Source organism: Nomascus leucogenys, chromosome 8, assembly GCF_006542625.1.
Source record: "Nomascus leucogenys isolate Asia chromosome 8, Asia_NLE_v1, whole genome shotgun sequence".
In the NCBI taxonomy this organism is placed as follows: domain Eukaryota; kingdom Metazoa; phylum Chordata; class Mammalia; order Primates; family Hylobatidae; genus Nomascus; species Nomascus leucogenys.
Window position 1 is genome coordinate 92,303,984 of NC_044388.1, and position 20,590 is coordinate 92,324,573.

The window sequence follows — 20,590 nt, forward strand, 5'->3', positions numbered from 1 at the left end:
GAGGTGGGGTAACAGTCAAATTAGTCAGACAAAATGTGAAGGGTCCCCAAAAGGGGTTATACTTTGTAATATATCTTTAGCTGGTGCTGGAAATGTGCTACCTTCTGAGATGGAATCTAGTGCATTACAGGAGATGCAGCTGTGGAGAAGCCCTCATGCTCCGTTTTGACTTTCCACCCTGTATTCTTCAGCATAGTTGGGTCCAGGTCCCAGTTTAGATCTAAAGGCCTCCTGGTTGCAGCTTAGCACCTCAGAGCCTCAGTTTCTTCCTTTGTGAAATCAGGGAGACTGGACTAAGGACTCTAAAGCTTCTTCCCTCATCTGATACTGAGGAATCTCCGATTTGTCAAACAGCTATTTAAAGGCTTTAGGTTTCAAATCCTGCTTGACACTGATATATAGTTAAGAAAACAAAGTGAAAGGGACCCCCACGTCGTCTTTCCCAGACGTGGAGGCATTCCCTGTGTGTCTCTTTTTCTCCCTCCCTCCCCACTCCTCTTCTCTCCCCTACTCCTGCCATTAGCATCACTTTGTGATCCCTGACACAGCATCCCCAGCCCTGTCCTAGAGCCAGGGCCAGTAACTCAATTAGCAACCCCCAGCCCCAGCTCCCTCCCCTCCTCTGTGAGGCACATCAAGCGGGGGAGAAGAATCAGTCTGCCTCCCTACCAGTTGCTGGGAGGGGCAGGGGTTCACCGAGCCTTGTGGCCCCTCTGTCAGGCTGCTCTGGCCTGCTCTGAGCCAAGGCGAGAAAGGAAAACAAGAAGATGAATCGCCACGTCTTCTTGGTGGAGGTTCCGATGAGACTTTAGAACAACAGTGACTGAAAAGGAAAACAGCATCTGCTGGAGGAGAGGGGGAAGAATGGGCTCTGCTGGGAGTTGCATTTATTATTATTTTTCTTTCTAACAATGTGAAATCATAATAGATGATCCACCTCTCACCTTAAAAAAATTAAAATTAAGAAAACAAAATAAAACTTCTCCAGACTGCATGTATTCAATCAGACCTCCCTCGGTGGAAAATGTAGTAACTTTCCCCAGAACACATTTTTGAAATAAAGCTTCCCTTGGCTTGAAGGCAGGCCTATGAAAGAGGAAAAAGAAAGAGGAATATAGGTGGGAGTCATGGTGGTAGTGATTAAGGCGAGACATGGTGGTAGTGATTAAGGTGATAATATGTCAGCTAGGTTGGTGGCATTCTTAACACTGGAGTAATGACATAGGGTATCATTGTTAAGAACACGGATTCTGGGTGGAAAGCCTGTCCCTGACACTTAGCTTGTGTCACAGTTTTCTCATTCATAAAATGGGTTAGTATGTTCCTACTTCTTAGAATTATTGCCAGGAAAAACAAGTTTATATTTGTAAAGCATTTAAAATGGTGACACCTGCCTGCCAAGTGTTATAGATGTGTTTGCTACTGATGCTATTATTGTCATAATTAATATTTTATTTTTTCTTTTAATTTTTTATTTTTTTGAGATAGAATCTCACTCTGTCACCCAGCTGGGGTGCAGTAGCATGATCTGGACTCACTGCAACCTCCACTTCCCGGGTTCAAGTGATTCTCCTGCATCAGCCTCCCGAGTAGCTGGGATTACAGGCACGTGCCACCACACCCAGCTACTTTTTGTAGAGACAGAGTTTCACCATGTTGGACAGGCTGGTCTCAAACTCCTGACCTCAGGTGATCTGCCCACCTCGGCCTCCCAAAGTGCTGGGATTACCAGCATGAGCCACCGCACCTGACCGAATAATATGATTAATTCAGAAGTTGTATCCATCTTCCCAGAAACCCTATGAGATAAATAATGTTATCCCCGTTTTGTAGAGGAAAAAACTGTGGTTCAGAGAGATTTAGTAACTTGCCTACAGTTACACAGAGAAATAGCAGACGTGAGATTCACAGCATCTAGGCAGAGTCTACACATTTTAACCATGAAGTTATTCCATTTATTAGATACCCAACTGTGCCAGTTTTTCTGCTAAGAACTCTTTGTAAAAATGTTTTCATTCACCCTCCCAGCAACTCTGTAGAGTCAAAATAATTACACCATTTTGCTGGTCAGAAAATTGAGGTGTTGAGAGGTTAAGTGAATATCCAAAATCATATAGCCAGGTAGGTCAGAGAAGGAGACTTCAGAGTTTGTCTGTCTGCGCTAAAGCCTATGTCCAATTCCAGACTAACTCTTGAAACAGCCAGGGAGTGTTTCTCTTTTCCACTGTTTCTGTTTGGTGCCATTGAATCACAGCAGGAAACAAAAGTGAATGCACATATCCTTGCGCCATTTTCATGAGTCATGAAACAACAATTTTCAGTTATTATCACCCTATAAATGTTCCATGGCATAAAGCTCATACCCCCAGTGGAGGGTCATTCTGTATTTTAGGCTGTATTTTTATTTTTAACAGATCACCCTCCATTGACAGTAGCCAAATCGTTTTTTTTTTTTTTTTTTAGCATAGAATGTGTTTGGCACTTAATAAAGTTGTCATAGCAATGTTGGAGACAGAGGAGCTTGAGTTCAAATGTCTATTGGTTGCAATTACTACATGGATCATTTTAGGCATCTCTCAATCCCTCTGAGTCTCGGTTTCCTCTTCTGAAAAATGGACGTAATTATAACACCTATAGTTTTGTTTAGAAAAAGAATGAGATAACATCTATAGAGTGTTTAGCACAATGCACAGCAGTTAGTGGACAATCAAGGATGTCAGTTAATGCCACCTCTTCTTTCCCTTCCTCATTGCCTATCTCGGTTGTGAGTGATGCAAAGGCAGCCAACCCATCATCAGCAAAAATGGTCCTGAACCAAATCCTGATGCTAAATTACAGTGGTGCCATTTGCAAAATGACCAAACCTCCTAGTTCTCAGTTTCCCCACTGTAAAATAATGAGGGAATTTGATGAGCTCCCAGGGAGCTTTCAGCTCCGATTTTTAGGAATTAAATCCCAGGTTGTTATTGTTTTAAAACTGGTGCATTTTAAAAGAAATCAGGGCTTGGGGAAGAGAAAGGAATTCCTTTCACCCAAAGGGTCAAAGGGGGTCACTGAGGGGACAAAAGAGCAGGAAAAGGAGGCGATGGGGCGGAAGGCTGACGTGCGGGCAGCACCAAAGATCTGAAGTACTCAACAGGGAGGTCTGATGGATGCATTCAAACACCCTTGAGTCAGCACCGGTTAGGATCAAGCTTGCCATCCTGCCTCAGACCAAGGCTTACCACCTCCTTTGGAAACCCGGGAGGCCTACCCCACAGAGAGGCAGGGCTGGAATGAAAAGAAACAGAACGGCCTCTGACGCCAGAAAGGAGGAATTCTAGCCCGCAGCCCAGGTCAGCTTCCTGACTCTCAGGAAGGGGTCAGGCTCAGGGAACCGACTTGGTGCTTGCTTGAATGTGAGGAATCGAGACCAAACTTTGATGTGTGCCTTTGAAAGGCAGCCAGAGTCCAAGGCAGGTGAATCTGGGTAGCCAAGAACAAGGACTTCATTGTGATATTTAAAGTGACCAGAAATTCATCTGCACATACATGTGCCTGATGTACATCTGTGCAGTTATGACTGAGGCGGCCTGGGAGAGGGTAGAGGGCTCTGGGCTGGGTATCCGGGCCTTTTCTTAGCTCCTGGCTCTCAGTTGTTTCTTGGAGTCCATGTTGGGTTGGAAGAGACATTTAATATTCATGAGCTGTGATCTCTACTTGAAGGGAGTGCCCTGAGGGAAATTGAAATATTAAGCAAGTGAGGGATATAGACCTAATTGTATCCTCCTTTTCTTTTTGGACAGAAAAGTAATGTGCCTAAAATAAAATGATGGATGGGCAGTAAGGATTGTGTGAAAACCTCACTGCTAGAGCCTGCAGGAAAAAATCGGCTGCTTGCCCCAACATGTGCAGTCAGACCCAGGCAGAAGATTCTGCAAATTGGCTGCTGGATGATGTCATTCATTCGTTTAGTTCATATTTTTTTATTCCTGCTGTATGCCAGGCACTGTGCTTGTTTCAAAGAAAACAGCAGTGAAAAAGCAAGGCCAGGGAGGTTAGGAAAATGATACAAATAATTATTTAAGTGTCATTGTTGAAAACGGCACTAAGTGGAAATACTTGGAAGTATATAACCAAAGGGCGTCCTTTACATTGAGGGGGTCAAGGAGATCTCCTTGAAGATTTGACATTTAAGCTGAGACTTGAGGGTTGAGTAGGATGTGGACTCATTAGGGAGATATGGAACAGGTAACTGAGCAAGGATTGCAAGAAGTTAAGACTATTCAATTCCCAAGGCAGAGAAGAACTTTTGAAGAGGGAAAAGGAATTCAGCATGGCTGGACTGTAGTGAACAAAGGAGGGATGAGGCTGAAGTCTAGCAGGCTCTGATTTCTCAGGCCCTTGAGGACTATGGTGAGGCTGCTATATACGGCATGAAGGAAGGAGAAGGTGACTCAAGCGTGTGCCTTCTACACTCTCCACCAAGCCCTGCCCTGGGCATAATAGCCATGTGCATGCTTGCACAGACCAGGTGTGAGTAAACCACCACCCATGGCCAACCCAACCTGCTGCCTGTTTTCATAGACAAAGTTTTACTGAAACATAACTATGCTCCTTTGTTTACATATTTGCCAGTACAAAGGCAGAGTTGAGTCATTCCAACAGAAATCTTGTATGGCCCACAAAGCCAAAATATTTACCCTCTGATCCTTTACTGAAAAGTTGTTGACTGCTGGCAGAGGTGGATGAGTATACAGTTGAACTGTCATATCCTTGGATCCTACATCCTCAGATTCAATCAATCTCAGATACAAAATATTTGAAACTAACTGACTAAATAAATAACACTACAACAATTTAAAACAGCGCAAATAGAAAAACAATAAAGTATTTCCAATGTATTAAGTTTTATGAGTAATTTAGAGCTGATTTAAAGTACATAGTAGGGTGTGCATAGGTCATATGCAAATACTAAGGGACTTTATATAAGGTTCTTGAATGTCTTCAGATTTTTGTATCCGAGGGAGTCCTGAGACCAATGCTTCGAAGATACCTAGAGATGACTGTGTAAAAAAGTATAGCCAGCTGGGCAGAATAAGCCAGATGAGAGAGAAAGAGAGCGAAGAGTTAGACAATCATTTCATCCATCTCCCTCCTGAGCCTATACCGGCATAGCTATAATTTCACTGACTCCTCATGTATTTTACTTCCACATCTGTGTCCCTTACCCTTAAGGGAAGAAGCCGTGCCATCTACCCTAGTGTCCCAACATCCAGCTCGAGCCAATCATTGAGACACTGAAGCAAATGACACTTTGAGGCTAAAAAGGGTGGCCAGAGGAACCCAAACAGATGACCTTCCAAAAGGTTCAGGCAGCATCCAGGATCCTCCCCTGACCAGTAGAAGGGACTGTGTTGATATTTATGGAGAACCTGCTGCAGTAGCTCATTTCAAACCCACAGCACCCCTGGCTGCCAGGCATTGTTAACACCACGTTCCGGGTGACACAACAGAGCCCCCACATGTTTAAGTGACTTTTAAGAATGTGGCCTCCATTCAATAAATATTTACTGAGCTGGGAAACCACCCACCAGACAAGCAAATCTTCCTGAGTGCTACATCTTATGCCAGGCCAGCTGCCTCACACCCCACTTAACTATCCTCTTGATTTTCCCAAGGCTACAGGAAGGTAGGGGCCATTATCCCCCACTTTACATGAGAAGTTGAGGCTCAAGAAGACGAAATGGCTTATTCAAAGCGGGTGCTTATTAAGTGACAGAGTTGAGATTTGAACCAAGATCTGCCCAACTTCAAAACTAAAGTCACCAGGTGACCTCCTCCAAAATATGAAACCTTTAGAACGAGAAGGAGCCAGTGAGAAGTACACAGTCATCCCTCACTATCCTTGGGCAATTTCTGCCAGGACCTCTGTGAACACCAAAATCTGTGGCTGCTCAATTCCCGGATATAAAATGGAGTAGTATTTGCATGTAACCTACGCACACCTTCCTGTATACTTTCAAATCATCTCTAGATTACTTCTAATACCTAATACGATGTAAATGCTACATAAATAGTTGCTATACTGTAATGTTTAGGGAATAAGGACAAGAAAAAATGTCTACACATGTTTAGTACAGATAGAATTTTATTTTGCATCTCTTGAATTCACAGATGGAGAACCCATGAATATGGAGGGCCAAATGTATAGACTGCATATATTTCCACCCTTTTTCCATCTCACCATCTCAGACAAAAGTCATAATAGTACACATAACTCAAATTATTAATTTAATTAAATTAATTGGATAAAATTCACTCAAGCTTTTTCTCTATTAATTCCACTGGTTAATCACATTAATGCTATAAGGTAGCTTTAACATTATACAGGCATTATAAGTAAGGAAAGGGAGGCGCAGAGATGTTACGTTCCCAGTAAGGGATTCTAGCCCCGGAAGTCTCTGGCTCTTAAGCCCTCAGGCTTAACTACTAATTTATGCTACATCTCCATCATTAAGGTTATCTAATAAAGTGTGTACTCTCAAGAGCTGAACAGCCTAGCAGCAAACAGATAATGAGAAGGGGAAACAATGCACGGAGCTAAAGAAATCTTCACATAACAAAAGGATCCCAGGGTCTTTTTAAGAAACACTGTCTGAAGTGTTTGTTTACAGATCATTAAATACTTAACAGAGGAAGAAACGAAAAACCACCGACTTTCTCTAGGCCAATACTGATTAAGTACCAAAGATATGTTAACATAAAGCAAATAAGAAATTATAATAATTATTAAAGGACTGAGTTTTTTTCATTTTAACTTACTGGACAGAAAGATAAAATAGCCTAGGTCCAGTGCCTGTCGCTCTGCCCTCAAGCACACGGTTGCTTTTCTCTCTCCTCCAAGCAGCAGCCGTGGTGGTCCTGCAATCAGCCTAAAATGCATGTGACTAGGCTCACACTGGTTTTTGTCTATATTAAGCACCTGCTGCATACAAAGCTCTGTGCAATGCAGGGTTAAGCAGCAGAAACCTTTGTTGGAGGGCTGCAGAAGACAGTGGTCATTAAAGATATGAAGAGATTGGCATTAGAGGCCCCCTGGGAGCAGTGGAAAGCCCCTGGTTGGGGGGTTGGTGAGCCTGGGAAAGATTTCTGGACAGTGGGACTCAGATAAGACCAGGTTTGACACTCTGCCACTATAAAGATCCAGACAGAGGGTTTTTCTCTATACAGTGAGTGCACCAGTCCTAAAGGAAGCTACTCCAGGGAAGTCACAGGGGGTGAGTGGGCAGTTCTCATCCCATAGCAAGCAGTAGTTTCTGGGCAGAGGCATAATATGAGGAGAGCAGTATTTTAAAAAAGATCAACCTCCCTGAATGGGATGCTCTTCAATGGCCAACAAAATACTCTTGGCAAACTGACCCAAAGAGAAATCAGGGTGATTTTAGCTTTCAACAGCAGTCAGAAACCCAGCCCAAATTATCCATAAGTTTAAATTAAACTATCAGCCGCCGTTGGCAGGACTCTGAAAGGTCCTGGCTGGAGCTGGTTCCTCAGTTTAGGAGTCCAAAACCACGTGTATAATTTGAGTTCAGCCTCATTACCAAGGAATGGTCTCCACGAGAGTCTGAAATCCCTTTTCCATTTGTCCCTGTGCTTTTTGCCAAGAGAACTTCTAAAGGGACAGGGAGGGAGGAAAAGCTGATTGACCTGCCCCGAAGCACAAGGACCACTTGTCTGCCTCAGGCTTCATCCCCCAAATACCTTTTTCCACCTGAGAAATAGAAGTGATATTCCTGACTTCATAGGAGTGTTATGATATATTGTTTTATTAATTTATAAACTTATTCATTCATCACATAGGCTTTTATTTATTGAGCACCTCTTATGTGCCAGGTTCATGCTAGGCCAAGGATGCCTGTGTTTGTGACAGTTCCTGTCTTCCAGAAAGTGATCAACAAATATTGATTATTATGGATAACAAAAATAATAATCTAGTTCTTACTCACAAGTAGAGAGTGACCTGTCCCCGGAAGAGATTGAGCAGAAATGTGAGAATCATTCTTTAGGGAAGCCATGCATGAGATTCTATTAAATAGCATGTTCAAACAGACATATTTTAGTATTTTTCTCTTTTGTCTTATCTGGTTCTTTCTTGAAATTCAGAACTCCTGGTACCTGTGAAGTGTTAGCCTCTTCTGTTTTTCTTAACTTTTCTGACCATCGCTCCACAGACCTTCTTTCACCTACTCCTTAAGTATCAGCAGTCTCCAATGTTCCATAATAGGCACACTTCTCATTCTCCATTCTTTCCTTTATGACTCCAAAATCTCTATCTTTAGTCTGGGACTTTTTTTTTTTTTTTTTGACCCATGAACTTGTATATCTAATTGCTCTACTTTGACGCCCCACGGGAACTCACATTCGACACATCTTACACAAAGCTTGCCATCTTTCTTTCCAGACCTGCTGCAAGTGTTTTTCCTAATCTCAACTGGTGGCGCCAGTAGCCAACCAGACATTTAAACAGAAGCTTGGGAAACATCCATAACTCTTCCCTCTCTGCCATTTCCCACATCCAAATAATTGCCATTCTTCCCATTTTACTTTGAAAACGTTATCTTGTCTGTGTCCAAATCAGTCTCTCTCGCCCTATGATCATTACTCTACCTGAGGCCCCCTTCGGCTCCTGATTAGGCTTTTATAAGAGGATGCTTGTAAAATGAACATGTTGCTTGTTCATTTTTTTGCTTGCACCAATCTACCTGCCCATAGGTGAGAGCAAGCTTCCTAAAGTGCAGACACCTTTTGTTGCTCTCCAATTGAGAGTGTCAGATGGCTCCATGCTGCCCTTGAGATAAATTTAAATTCCTTGCTGTGGCATTTAAGACCTTGCATGATCTGAGCCCAGGATTTTCTTTTCTTTTCTTTTTCTTTCCTTTTTTTTTTTTTTTTTGACAGATTCTCACTTTGTTGCCAGGCTAGAGTGCAGTGGCACTATCTGGGCTCAGTGCAACCTCCGCCTCCTGAGTTCAACTGATTCTCCTGCCTCAGCCTTCCGAGTAGCTGGGACTACAGGCACGTACCACCACACCCAGCTAATTTTTGTATTTTTGTAGAGATGGGGTCTCACCATGTTGGCTAGGATGGTCTCCATCTCTTGACCTTGTGTCCTGCCCGCCTTGGCCAGGATTTGCATTTTATACTCCAATACCATCTTGTGCTTTATACCTCCTACTTTATTGCTGGCCTCATCTCATTTGCTCACAGTGTCCCCGTGCTGAAATGTGCTCCCCACCACCCTTTCCTCCTCTGAGAGATACAGCCCAGGTGTTGCCTCCTAAGGGAAACCTTCTTAAATCTGGGTAAGATTGGATTGGGGGTCCCTTCTCTATGCTCCCACAGTATCTTGTACCTCAGGTCAGAATCCTGTGCCGTCATCATTTACATATCTCCCCTCTCACTAGGACCTGAGTTCTTGGAGCGCTGAGACCTGCTTTAATTTATCTGGTTTCCCAAGAGTTAGTCCAGGGACTGACAAATAATTTTTAGTTCAGTAAATATAGAATAAATGAGTAAAAGAAGGATGTATTTCTTAAGAGACAGTTTTATTTTTCAGGCAAGAAAGTGTAGTTCAGCTTTGCTGGTCTTTAGAGTCAGACAATCCTGTTTGAATCGGAGACTTTCCTCCTTAGCTGTCATCTCAGGCAGGTTATCTTGGGTCAGGTGGCCTGGGGTGGTGGTTTCATGCTCAGACCCCAGAACCGGGCTCCTTGTATCCAAATCCTAGTTCCTCCACAAAAGGGGTGGGGGTTTCTTTAAAATGTTAATGTTACTATATTGATACACCAAGAGGTAGAAAGTACGCTATCTTAGCCAGCAGTACTTTTTTGAGGCTTCTTTTACTAAGTAGAGACAGGCTCAAACGCTGCCTTTCCTTCTCTATCTCTATACTGACAGAGGTCATTACTCTTTGGTAAGGTCCAAAGGCTTTAGAATTTTAGAAGAATGGGTGGGTGGAACCAGTGATTTTGGTGGTATTTGGATCAGCCCATAAGACTCTCGGATGGCCCCAAATTGAGCTGCTTTTTAATACCAAATCTCAGTCTGCGGCTTGCTTCCATTTGGGGAGAGAGCCTAATTAACTCGTAGCTGGAAAGAACTGCAGGTCTGCCACCCCCCAGGCAGAGAATTCAAAAGGAAGTGGATAGCTGTGTAAATAACACTCCTTTAAGGGGCATTTAAGCCAATGCTCTTTGTTAAGGAAATTGATGGCTTTGTAAGTACTGCGTCTGAAGGGAGTACTTGAGCTGAAGGTCCCCATCTCGCCTCGTAAATTTCCTAATGGACTGTGGGCCTGGAGGCTGGGCCCAGCGTGTTCAATCACTTGCCAACAAAAACTCGGATTTCACTCTAAAAAAAATTAAAAACGTTTAACCAAAACATAAGTTATTGAGCCTGTGCAGTTTAACTGTGGCACAAGGTAGCAGAGACAGATTACTTCCTTTAAGGAAAGGGAAACTCCTCATCTTTTACTTTAAAAAATTTGTTTTTTAAATGCTGGATGTGGTGCTATGTGCTTTCTCAACAGCTTCTCATTTTTTTGTCCTCATAACAGTTGGGAAGATAGCGATTATTCTGCCAATTTGCCAAAGAGGAAACTGGGACTCAGGGCTAAAGTGTGCTGGTCATTGACACCAGCTAATTAGTGAAGAGCCAGGTTGTGATCACAGCTCCATCAGGCAGGCCCCTGAGCCCCCAAGTAGTGCCAAATCGTAGGGCATCCCAGAGAGAATCAGATCCGCCCATCTCATCAGATTCTCCAGAATATCCACATCCATACAAAATAGATTAACTGGACAGCATGGGAATGACTTACCCTCTTGAAACCTCAATTTCTCTTTTTTTTTTTTTTTTTTTTTTTCTGAGACGGAGTCTCGCTCTGTCGCCCAGGCTGGAGTGCAGTGGCGCCATCTGGACTCACTGCAAGCTCCGCCTACCGGGTTCACTCCATTCTCCTGCCTCAGCCTCTCCCGAGTAGCTGGGACTACAGGCGCCCGCGACCACGCCCGGCTAATTTTTTGTATTTTTAGTAGAGACGGGGTTTCACCGTGGTCTCGATTTCCTGACCTCGTGATCCGCCCACCTCGGCCTCCCAAAGTGCTGGGATTACAAGCTTGAGCCACCGCGCCCGGCCGAAACCTCAATTTCATTGTCTGTAAAATGGGGATAATAATAGTACCAAACACGGAGCTCTTCTAGAATTGAATGCATTACGTATTTGAAACATTTAGCACAATGCCCAGCATGGAGAAAGTCATCCAGTTATTCATTTCACAAATACGCTAAGTACAATTTTAACTGGGGAAGCGGATGATGGTATAGGAAGACCTAGTGAGGAGCCATTAGCCCTTCTGGGGGTGGGTTTCCAGACAGGTTTTCGAGAGGTTAAACTATAAATAAAGGACAAATGGGGACTAGTCATCGAAAAGGCAGATCTGGGGATTTCAAGAAAGCTTCTGCAAAGGTGGGGAGGTGAGAGGGAACATGGTCCACTCGGGGCAACGACAATTTGTGTTTGGAGCTTAGACTAGAGTGCGTTGGAGAAGAGAGAAGCCTGCAGAGGAAGGCAGGGACCAGAGTACACCTTATCAATCATCATCAAGTTCCTGTCGGGAAAAGTTGAATGAATAACTCAGTATCTTCTAAGGCAACCACTTTCAATTTTAGACCAACTGTGCTTTGTTAGAAGACTTTTCCACTGTGTCCTCCCTGAGCCTTCTTTTCTTCAGATTAAGCATCTTCATGCCTACATGATTATTGCTCAGTGGTTGGTGCCTATCCAGGGTCCTATTCTTTGACCATATCCTACCACATCAGTGGCCCAGAATTGGCCTCTTCAGCCATGACTGGTCCAGCCAGGACTGGAGACAACTTCTCTGGCCTCTAGCTTGGAATCTATAGCCAGTGACTCAATCTGCAGTCTCATGCTTTTGAGAGGCGGAGGTTGCAGTGGGCCGAGATTGCGCCACTGCACTCAAGCCCAGGTGACAGAGCGAGACTCCGTGTCAAAAAAAGAAAAAGAGAAAAGATTTAGGATCAATTTATTTCTGTCTCCCTCCCTCCCTCCCTCCCTCCCTCCCTCCCTCCCTCCCTCCCTCCCTCTTCCTTCTCTCCCTGCTTTCCCTCTTCTTATTGAGAGATGAGAAAGACATATACACACCTTGTTAAAGGAGAAAATTAGTTAAGCAATACAAATCAGAGCATATAGATTTAAGTTGTTATAGTATTTTATTCTAAGGGCTGAAGAATAACCCATTCATTACATAAGAGAAAGAAAACTTACACAAGAGCAATCCTGTGCACTGTCTCTCTTCTGTTCTGTAGAGGACTGCAGTGTGTCTCACCAGCTTGAAGATAGAAGACACTGTGGCTTGAATGGCTCATCTTTTTGGACTTATCTAAACCATATAGCAGGAGGATGGTCTTTGAGGTGAACCAAACCAGTCAGAGTTCAGGGTGGGAGGGATCCATTTTAACACTCTGGTTTCTGCATGGGAGCCCTACCAAGAACATAGCATGCTGCGGTCACCTTAGTCACAACCAGCTATGCCAGATTGGGGTAACTGGCTTGGTTTTCATGTGGTGCCTAACTCATCCTCGAGTCCTTGGCCCACTGGTAGACATAGCATCCACTTGTCCAAGCTTCTTTCTTTGCTGGAATCTTATGCATGCCCTATCAGAATGATGGGCTGCTTGTTTTACTGGATTGCAGAATAGATATGCATATATATATATATATGAAGATTGCAGAATAGATATGCATATATAGCATATATATAGACTTTCATTTTCATGCATTGCTTTACTTAATGCTTACAAACATGCATTTCTCACAGAGCAATTTTTATTTGACATTGAATATTCCCAATATTTGTATAATAAGCCTTAGCCAGTCAGAACCCTTGACCTCTAACAATTATGCGGCATTCAGTGAGTTACTTAATCTTTCTAAGTTTCAGTTGCCACTTTTATACAGAGAAGCATAGGAACTAGAATCATATAGAATGTCTAGAGAACCTTACAGTGTTAAACTGTTCATTCGTTCAGCAAATATTTCTGATTATCTTCTATGTACTAGTATCTGACTGCAACAATGCACACAACAGCCCATGTTTCTGCTCTCACGGAGTTGCCATTCTGTTTTAGAGAGAATACAATTATCAAGTAAACATCTGAAGAAGTGAGATCATGCTATGAAGGGAATAAAATAGACTAGTGGTATAGACACTCTAGTGAAGGTGAAAACTATTTTTTGATAGTGTGTTTAGAAAAGTCCTCACTGAGAAGGTAATGGTTGAGCTAAGACCTAAACAAAAAATTAGAAAAGTCATTTGATAATTGGGGAGATGAGGTCTGGATTGTATCTGCAAAAGTAAAATGTGAAAACAACACTGCTTATAGTTTTTATGTTTGAGTAGTTTTTAGTTTTCATAGCATTATTTTACTTTATCTTTACACTCACTTTTGAAAATGGGTAGGAAAAGTAATACTGTCATTTTTTTAATAAGCAAAAAGAGTCAGATGCAGAATGATGATGTATGTTACTGGTATCATGAAAGTAAGTTAGCAACAGAGTTGAGGTAGACACTTTAACTTCTGGCCCCTTATTCCATCTGCTTTTCGTTATAGTTCTATGCATGTTTTTCAGAATGGGTTCATCATCCACACCCTTCTTGATCTTCATTTTGCTGATCATGTTTCTCCATCTTTTTTTTTTTCATGTTTTCCCTCTTAATTGAATAACTGATTTAGTGATCAAAGGGCAAAATGTCAAGAACCAAATATATCTTAGAGTGACACAGCTAAAAGGGATCACAAAGCTACTTGATTTAATTCTTATTCTATACAAGGGGAAACTGCAGCCCAGAGAGGGAAAGTGACTTGTCCAAAGTCATAGGGTTGATCAGGGCATCTATTCTAATCTCCAGTTCCCTTGACTCCCTGCCCATTACTGTAGCAGGCTGCAGAGTTTGAGAAATTGTCTCATATTTTCTCTCTTTTCTTTCTCTCTCTCTCTTTCTTTCTTCCTTCCTTCTCTCTCTCTCTTTTTAATACGGAGATACAATCACACTAAAACTGCTGAAACTCCCTTTGTAGTTTGCCATCTTTTATTACCCTCTTTCTTTGCCACTTTTTGCACGCTCTCTGCATATCAATGTTTTGGATTTTTTTTCCGTTTATTAGCTTATATTATCCAGGCCAAATTTCATTTCATTATTTCCTGCTCATACTTTTATAGACCTTTGGGTCTTAGGTATTGCTCTTCCTTCTGTTTGTGGTTACAATGCCGGCCTATCTCTTGGCTGCTATATAATTCATGTGACACTGGATTTTACCCCCTCTTTCATATCTTGAGATATCATTGAAACCCAAAAGAGAACTGGCTGAAAGTCATTTAGGGCTTTGAACATTCTGCTCTGTTGGCTGCATTGTCATTTATAAGGATTACTATCTTTGCTTACAATCTTTTTAAGCCATTCAAATTACTATACTAAATTTAAGGTGATGAAAATGCATCTTCAAGTTCCAATTCATAAGACTGTCAAATCTCTTTATTAAATTTTAGTCTAATATGTGCTACCTTTCCTATCCAGATATTCCATTTCTTTTCAAATTCAGTTAGGATACAAAATAAAACAATATATAAGACAGATGGTGAGGCATGATGTCTCACAGGAAAAAAAAAATATATTGTGGGACAATTTGTATAGAATTGGATTTTCCCCCTAATATGTGCTTGGATTCATGCTCTGACCTCTTTATAATTAATATTTTCATAAAAATTTTTACATAATACTCTCTGCTAAAGCAGATTGAAATCAGGTTTGAGACATCTTCAGAATCATTGATAACAGAGATTCTAAAACTCCAAAATAACTTTGTTAATTCATCATTTACTGAGTACCTGCTATGAGATTGACACTACCCTAAGTATTCGGGATATTAATTACAGTAAGACAAGGGCCAGAAATATCTGAAAATTCAAGAGCTGTACAAAATCATTCATTCATTTATTCACTTATTCATGCATTTTTAAACATGACATAATATAGCCAGGTAGTTTTCTTGACCATGATGGAAAAGATGCACTTTGAAACATGCTTCTATTAAACTTGTGTTGGTTGTATGGGAGCAGGGAACAATAATAAATAAATATAGTTTTTTATTTTTTATTTTATTTACCTTAAATAAAATGAAAATTTATTTAAAATAGTGAATACTACAGTAAAGGAAATAAAACAGTATGGTATGCTACTTTGCAGTGGGGATGGAGGATTAGAATGTGAATTCACTGCTTGTTATTTGAATATTTGAAATGACTGCTAAATAATGAAGAGATCATGAGAAAAGCCAAGAAAGAGATATTCCAGAAAATGTGAACATCAAGTTCAGGTTCTTGGATGCTTACTTAAGGAATAGACACTTGTTGTGTCGATAGATGTCTGTCTGGATGAATGAATGAATGCATGAATGAATGGAAGGTAGTGAGCAAGGAGGAAAGTAACAGAAGATGGAGGGATAAATCAGGGGCTTGTGGGTCTGGATACAGACTTTGAACTCTTCCACATGAGATGTTAAGCCATTGAGGAGTTTTAGATGAGGGGCATGGCATGGCGTAGTTTATGTTTTTAGAAGAGCACTATAGCTATGTTCTGAAGGAGGGATAGTTGGGAAACAAATGGTTGAGAAAAGAGAAGCAGATAGGCTGGTTAAGTGAGAATTGCAGCAGTAGTGATGTTGGCTTGAACTAGGGTGGTAATGATAGAACAAAGTAGATCTATTTGAAATTTCCCAGGGAAAAGGATCCTATAAGGTATACTGATGGACTTTGTGTGGTGTTAAAGGATGAGCTGAAAAAAGACAGGACAGATGACTGGGAAGGTTTTGGTTTGGCCATTGTTAAGCGATGGTGTTGTCATTTACTAAGGTGGAGAAAAAGGGAATGTGGGGAGAAATCAGTATTTTTGCTTTAGATATGTTTTTTGATGTCTTTTGATGATTTTGTGATGCCTTTAAATAGGTAGATATTTGGTAGAGATATAATTTTAGGCAGTTGGGACTCAGAGAAGAGGTCATATCTAGGACTATAAATGTTTCAGTCATTGGCACATAGAGGTTTTAAAATTTTTATTTAGAAACTGAGACAGGATAAGAAACTGTAGATAAAAAAGAAAAAGGGGTCCCCATCTAACCCTGAAGTCTGGCAGCATTCCACGTAGAGTTAGGGAAGGAAAAGCCCTCAAATTAGTCTGTGGGGGAGAAGCCCAGACGACTAGGATGACATGATGTCATGGAAGTCAAGAGAGGGAGGCCTGCAAGAAGCAGGAGGGGGCTACTTCTTTATATGCTTCAAGGCAGTCTAGCAAGATGGGGATTTTGACATTATGCTCAGCTTTAGCAACTTTGAGGTTGATGATGACGTTAATGAGATTGATTTTGGTGGAGTGGTGAGTATAGAAGCTAGACTGGAGAGAACCGATGGGTGAAGTGTAGGAGATAAAGTGAGTAACACTAGTTTAGATAACGCAATAAATTTTACTGTGAATCATAGAAAGAGAAATGTGGGGTAGGGGAAATAGTATTTAGGAGACGTATAACAGAATGAAAGGAGGTTTACGTTTTTATTAATTTAAAAACTTTGTATTTCTCAAGAGTTTTTACATTTTTAAATCTTTAGATGGGCTATATTCTATTTTGCTGATTTGGGACACTAATGATGTAGGACATAGAGGGAAATGGTATGTACCAAATAAGTAGTGATGCGGAAAAGTGAGAGATGCCATGGAGCTGAAGTTGCTAGAATTAAATCTTAATGGAAGACTCAAAGGCAGGACCAGCCTTTCAGGCTAACGAAGTGAGGGCAGATGCTCTGAGATGTGAGTTCTGGGAAAGAACTGGATGCATTTGACGGTGGAGGTGTGGTTGGAACTAAGAATAAATAGGAAAGTTGCAGCTAGATTACAAAAAGACTTGAAAGCTAGTTGGGGAAGTTAAAATTTTGTAGGAGTCTATGAAGTATTTCAAACAGGCCAGACACAGTGGCTCACGCCTGTAATCCCAGCACTTTGGGAGGCCAGGGCAGGCAGATCACCTGAGGTCGGGAGTTCGAGACCAGCCTGACCAATGTGGAGAATCTCCATCTCTATTCAAAATACAAAAAATTCGCCGGCTTGTTGGTGCATTCCTGTAATCCCAGCTACTCAGGAGGCTGAGGCAGGAGAATCACTTGAACTTGCGGAGGTTGCTGCAGTGAGCCAAGATTGCACCATTGCACTTCAGCCTGGGCAACAAGAGCAAAACTCTGTCTCAAAATAAATAAATAAATAAATAAATAAATAAATAAATAAATAAATAAATAAAGTATTTCAAACATGAAAATATTCATATTTTAGATAAATCATTGATAGATTCATAGGCTGCTTTGTGAGAAGGGATTGAGGTGAGGAAGATGCAAAGCCAGTTTTGAGTGTGTAAGGGCTAAGTAGATAGAATATGAGGCTGTGCTACAGGTGCCTTCCTTGATGGGCCTGAGTGTAGAGTTAGTGTGATAATGTGACTACTTCCAGGGACGCTCTTCTTTTACAGTGCCTTCAGTTTGTTGGAGGATGCTTGATTCTCACAGTGAAACACAGGGAGGAATTTCTGGCCAATGTGGATATGTGGCCAACCTTTGAAGGAACCAGAAACCAACTTAAGCTCCTCAGATTCAGTAGACCTAATCAGCATCTGAAGCTTATTAGCAGATTCATGGTTCCTTAGGAGCCCTCACTACCCTGTCTTTTGTACTCTGGGCAGGATGATCTGGTTGAGGAGGTTAAGAAGAAACCCTGGTTTGAATAGAATTGAATGAGGTCAGCAATGTGGGTTTGACACGAAGCCTTTGAAAGATAGGCTATATAAAGTCAAGATATTTCTGTCCCAGAGGAAACATATGCCAATATATAGCCACCTCCCGGCCCCACCCAAGCTTCCTCTTTGTAAACCTTCAGCGGGTAAGCACTCCTGCTCCCCTTGTTCCAAGAAACTAATGTTTAAGTACAAAGATCGCGCTTTGTTGTGTGTGGGGGTTTTTCTTTTTGTTGCTGTTTGGAAGAATTTTGATGTGGCATAAAGACTGTTGTTATTGAACTCATCTCTAAATAAACAGCTAAACTTAAAATATTCTACTTTTTTTCTGGCCTTTAAAGATCTTTTTGAAAAGTAATCATTGGACTAAAAGAGAATATCATAATGCCAATCACTGTTTTATTAGCTAGAAATAGAAATAGATGCTAATTTCTCAAAAGCTGTCCTATCTTTATTTGCAAGAAATTTAGAAAGACAGGTGAATCCACTCATCGTTTGGAAAGAGTTTCATTTCAGAAGAGTGTACATTCAAAATCTTTGCTTTCTCCTTGAGCTCTAAATTAGTGACTAAGAACTCTCATCTTCTCATCTACAGGTAGTTTTGGGTATGTTTGGCTTTCTTTTTGGCTCATCAATGGGCTGGAAGATTAGTAACCTCAGTAACTTCCCAGACTAGTTATATTTAGCTAATACCAGTGAATGTTACAAAAAGTGAAATCAGAGATTTCCAAAAGTAATTTTGAGACTTACTTAAGGGTAACCAACTATTTTGCTCCCAGAAGTATATATTGAAAACTGGGCCAGGCACAGTGGCTCACACCTGTAATCCCAGCACTTTGGGAGGCTGGTGGGGGGGGTAGATCACCTGAGGTCAGGAGTTCCAGACCAGCCTGACCAACATGGTGAAACCCTGTTTCTACTAAAATTACAAAAATTAGCTGGACGTGGTGGCGGGTGCCTGTAATCCCAGCTACTCAGGAGGCTGAGGCAGGATAATTGCTAGAACCCGAGAGGAGGAGGTTGCAGTGAGCCAAGATCGTGCCATTGCATTCCAGCCTGGGCGACAGAGCAAGTCTCGGTCTCCAAAAAAAAAAAAAAAAAAAAAAAAAAAAAAAAAAATTCAAAGTCTCCTCATTCCTAAGGGATAATTTCAATTTATTTAACATAGTATTGCAATCTTTTTTTAAATCTATCTTCAGATCAGTTTCTCACTGTATTAGTTCCAGGATTTACTGCATTCCCTTACTCAAGTATTGGTCAAAGTTTATCCTTTACTCACACACCTCTCTTTGCATGCTCAAATTATTTATACCCTCTAAGATATTTCCCCCAAATCATTTTGTCAAGGAAGCCTTCTCTCATTTTCCCAAGAAGTATTGATTGGAGGAGGGCCTGTCCTGATTCATTAATGTATTTCCGGCACCAGCACAACAACAAGCAGATGTTAGTATATTGACTAAATGAATTTATAGACTTCTCCAGTTCTCATCTACTGATTAGGAGATATTTTAGCTGGGGATTGCAATAGCCCTCACTCCTAAAATCTCCAGAAAGCTTTGGTAGCTCTTATGTGTTGCTCATTCATTGCTGAAATAATCAAAAATGAATTACTGGGTTCTTAGTGTTAGCTGGGCATCTCAGAAATGTTTGAGAAGCAATCCCTTGGGGTTTAATTTTGAAAACTGCAATCCCAAGGTTTGAGGAAATTTTATAGTGAAGCTGATAAATCTTTAAGAAAAAGTATGACATACCCTATAAGAAGGTGCCTCTGTTTTGATGAAATCTGGTTTGTACTACTATCATGGTATGGTCAGTAATAGCATTATGAAAAAGTACACAAGCACCTAGTTAGTTTAGACTGTGTATAATCTCATAATAAATGAAATCAAAGATAAATCCGTTGTTACCTTTCATTTGTTGTTCATCTAGTCATATATTCCTCAATCACTGGTTTGGTGTCCCCTTTACTCTGAGCACTGTTATGGGTTGGAAATACTACTGTGAAGGACTCACAATTCTGTTCGCAGAGATCTTGTCTGCCTGATAAGGAAACAGACCCGCAGACAGACAGTGAGGAAACTGTGTTGGAAGAAATCTAGGAACTGTGAGAACACAGGAATGACACTCAGCTAGGGTGGGAGTCAGGAAAAAAGGATGAGAAATAGAGAAGACTTGCAAAGGAGATGCTCTAGATGAACCTTGAAGAACCAGTGGGAGTTAGCGAAGTGAAAAATGGAAAGCACACTTCAGGCAGAGAAAAACAACTTTCTAAGGGCATGGAGAAATGAAACAGAATTGTTGATGTGGAATGTGCAAGAAGAAGACAGTTTGTGGATGGTCTTGTATGCCAAGCTAAGGAAAATGATGTTTTTTAAAATTATTTTTATGGATTTATTCGTTTTTTTTTTTTGAGACAGAGTCTCGCTCCGTCGCCCAGGCTGGAGTGCAGTGGTGTGAGCTCAGCTCACTGCAACCTCCACCTCCCGTGTTCAACCGATTCTCCTGCCTCAGCCTCCTGTGTAGCTGGGATTACAGGCACACACCACCACGCCTGGCTAATTTTTGTATTTTTTGTAGACACAGGGTTTCACCATGTTAGCCAGGCTGGTCTTGAACTCCTGACCTCGGATGATCCACCTACCTCAACCTCCCAAAGTGCTGGGATTACAGGCATGAGCCACCATGTCTGACAGGAAATGAC

The 20,590-nt window shown here is 41.5% G+C and overlaps 1 protein-coding gene and 1 long non-coding RNA gene across 2 annotated transcripts in view; one reads left to right on the forward strand and one right to left on the reverse strand.

Moving 5' to 3' along the window:
* The window catches only part of PAPPA (pappalysin 1), a 247,286-nt gene that overhangs the window by 122,486 nt on the left and 104,210 nt on the right, over positions 1-20,590 (forward strand). The window lies entirely within an intron of this gene.
* Positions 9,081-12,419, reverse strand: LOC115836377. The gene is made up of 3 exons (XR_004031414.1): positions 12,326-12,419; positions 11,182-11,648; positions 9,081-10,869 (listed from the first exon to the last, which is right to left on the reverse strand). It is a non-coding gene; the product is annotated as an uncharacterized LOC115836377 (long non-coding RNA).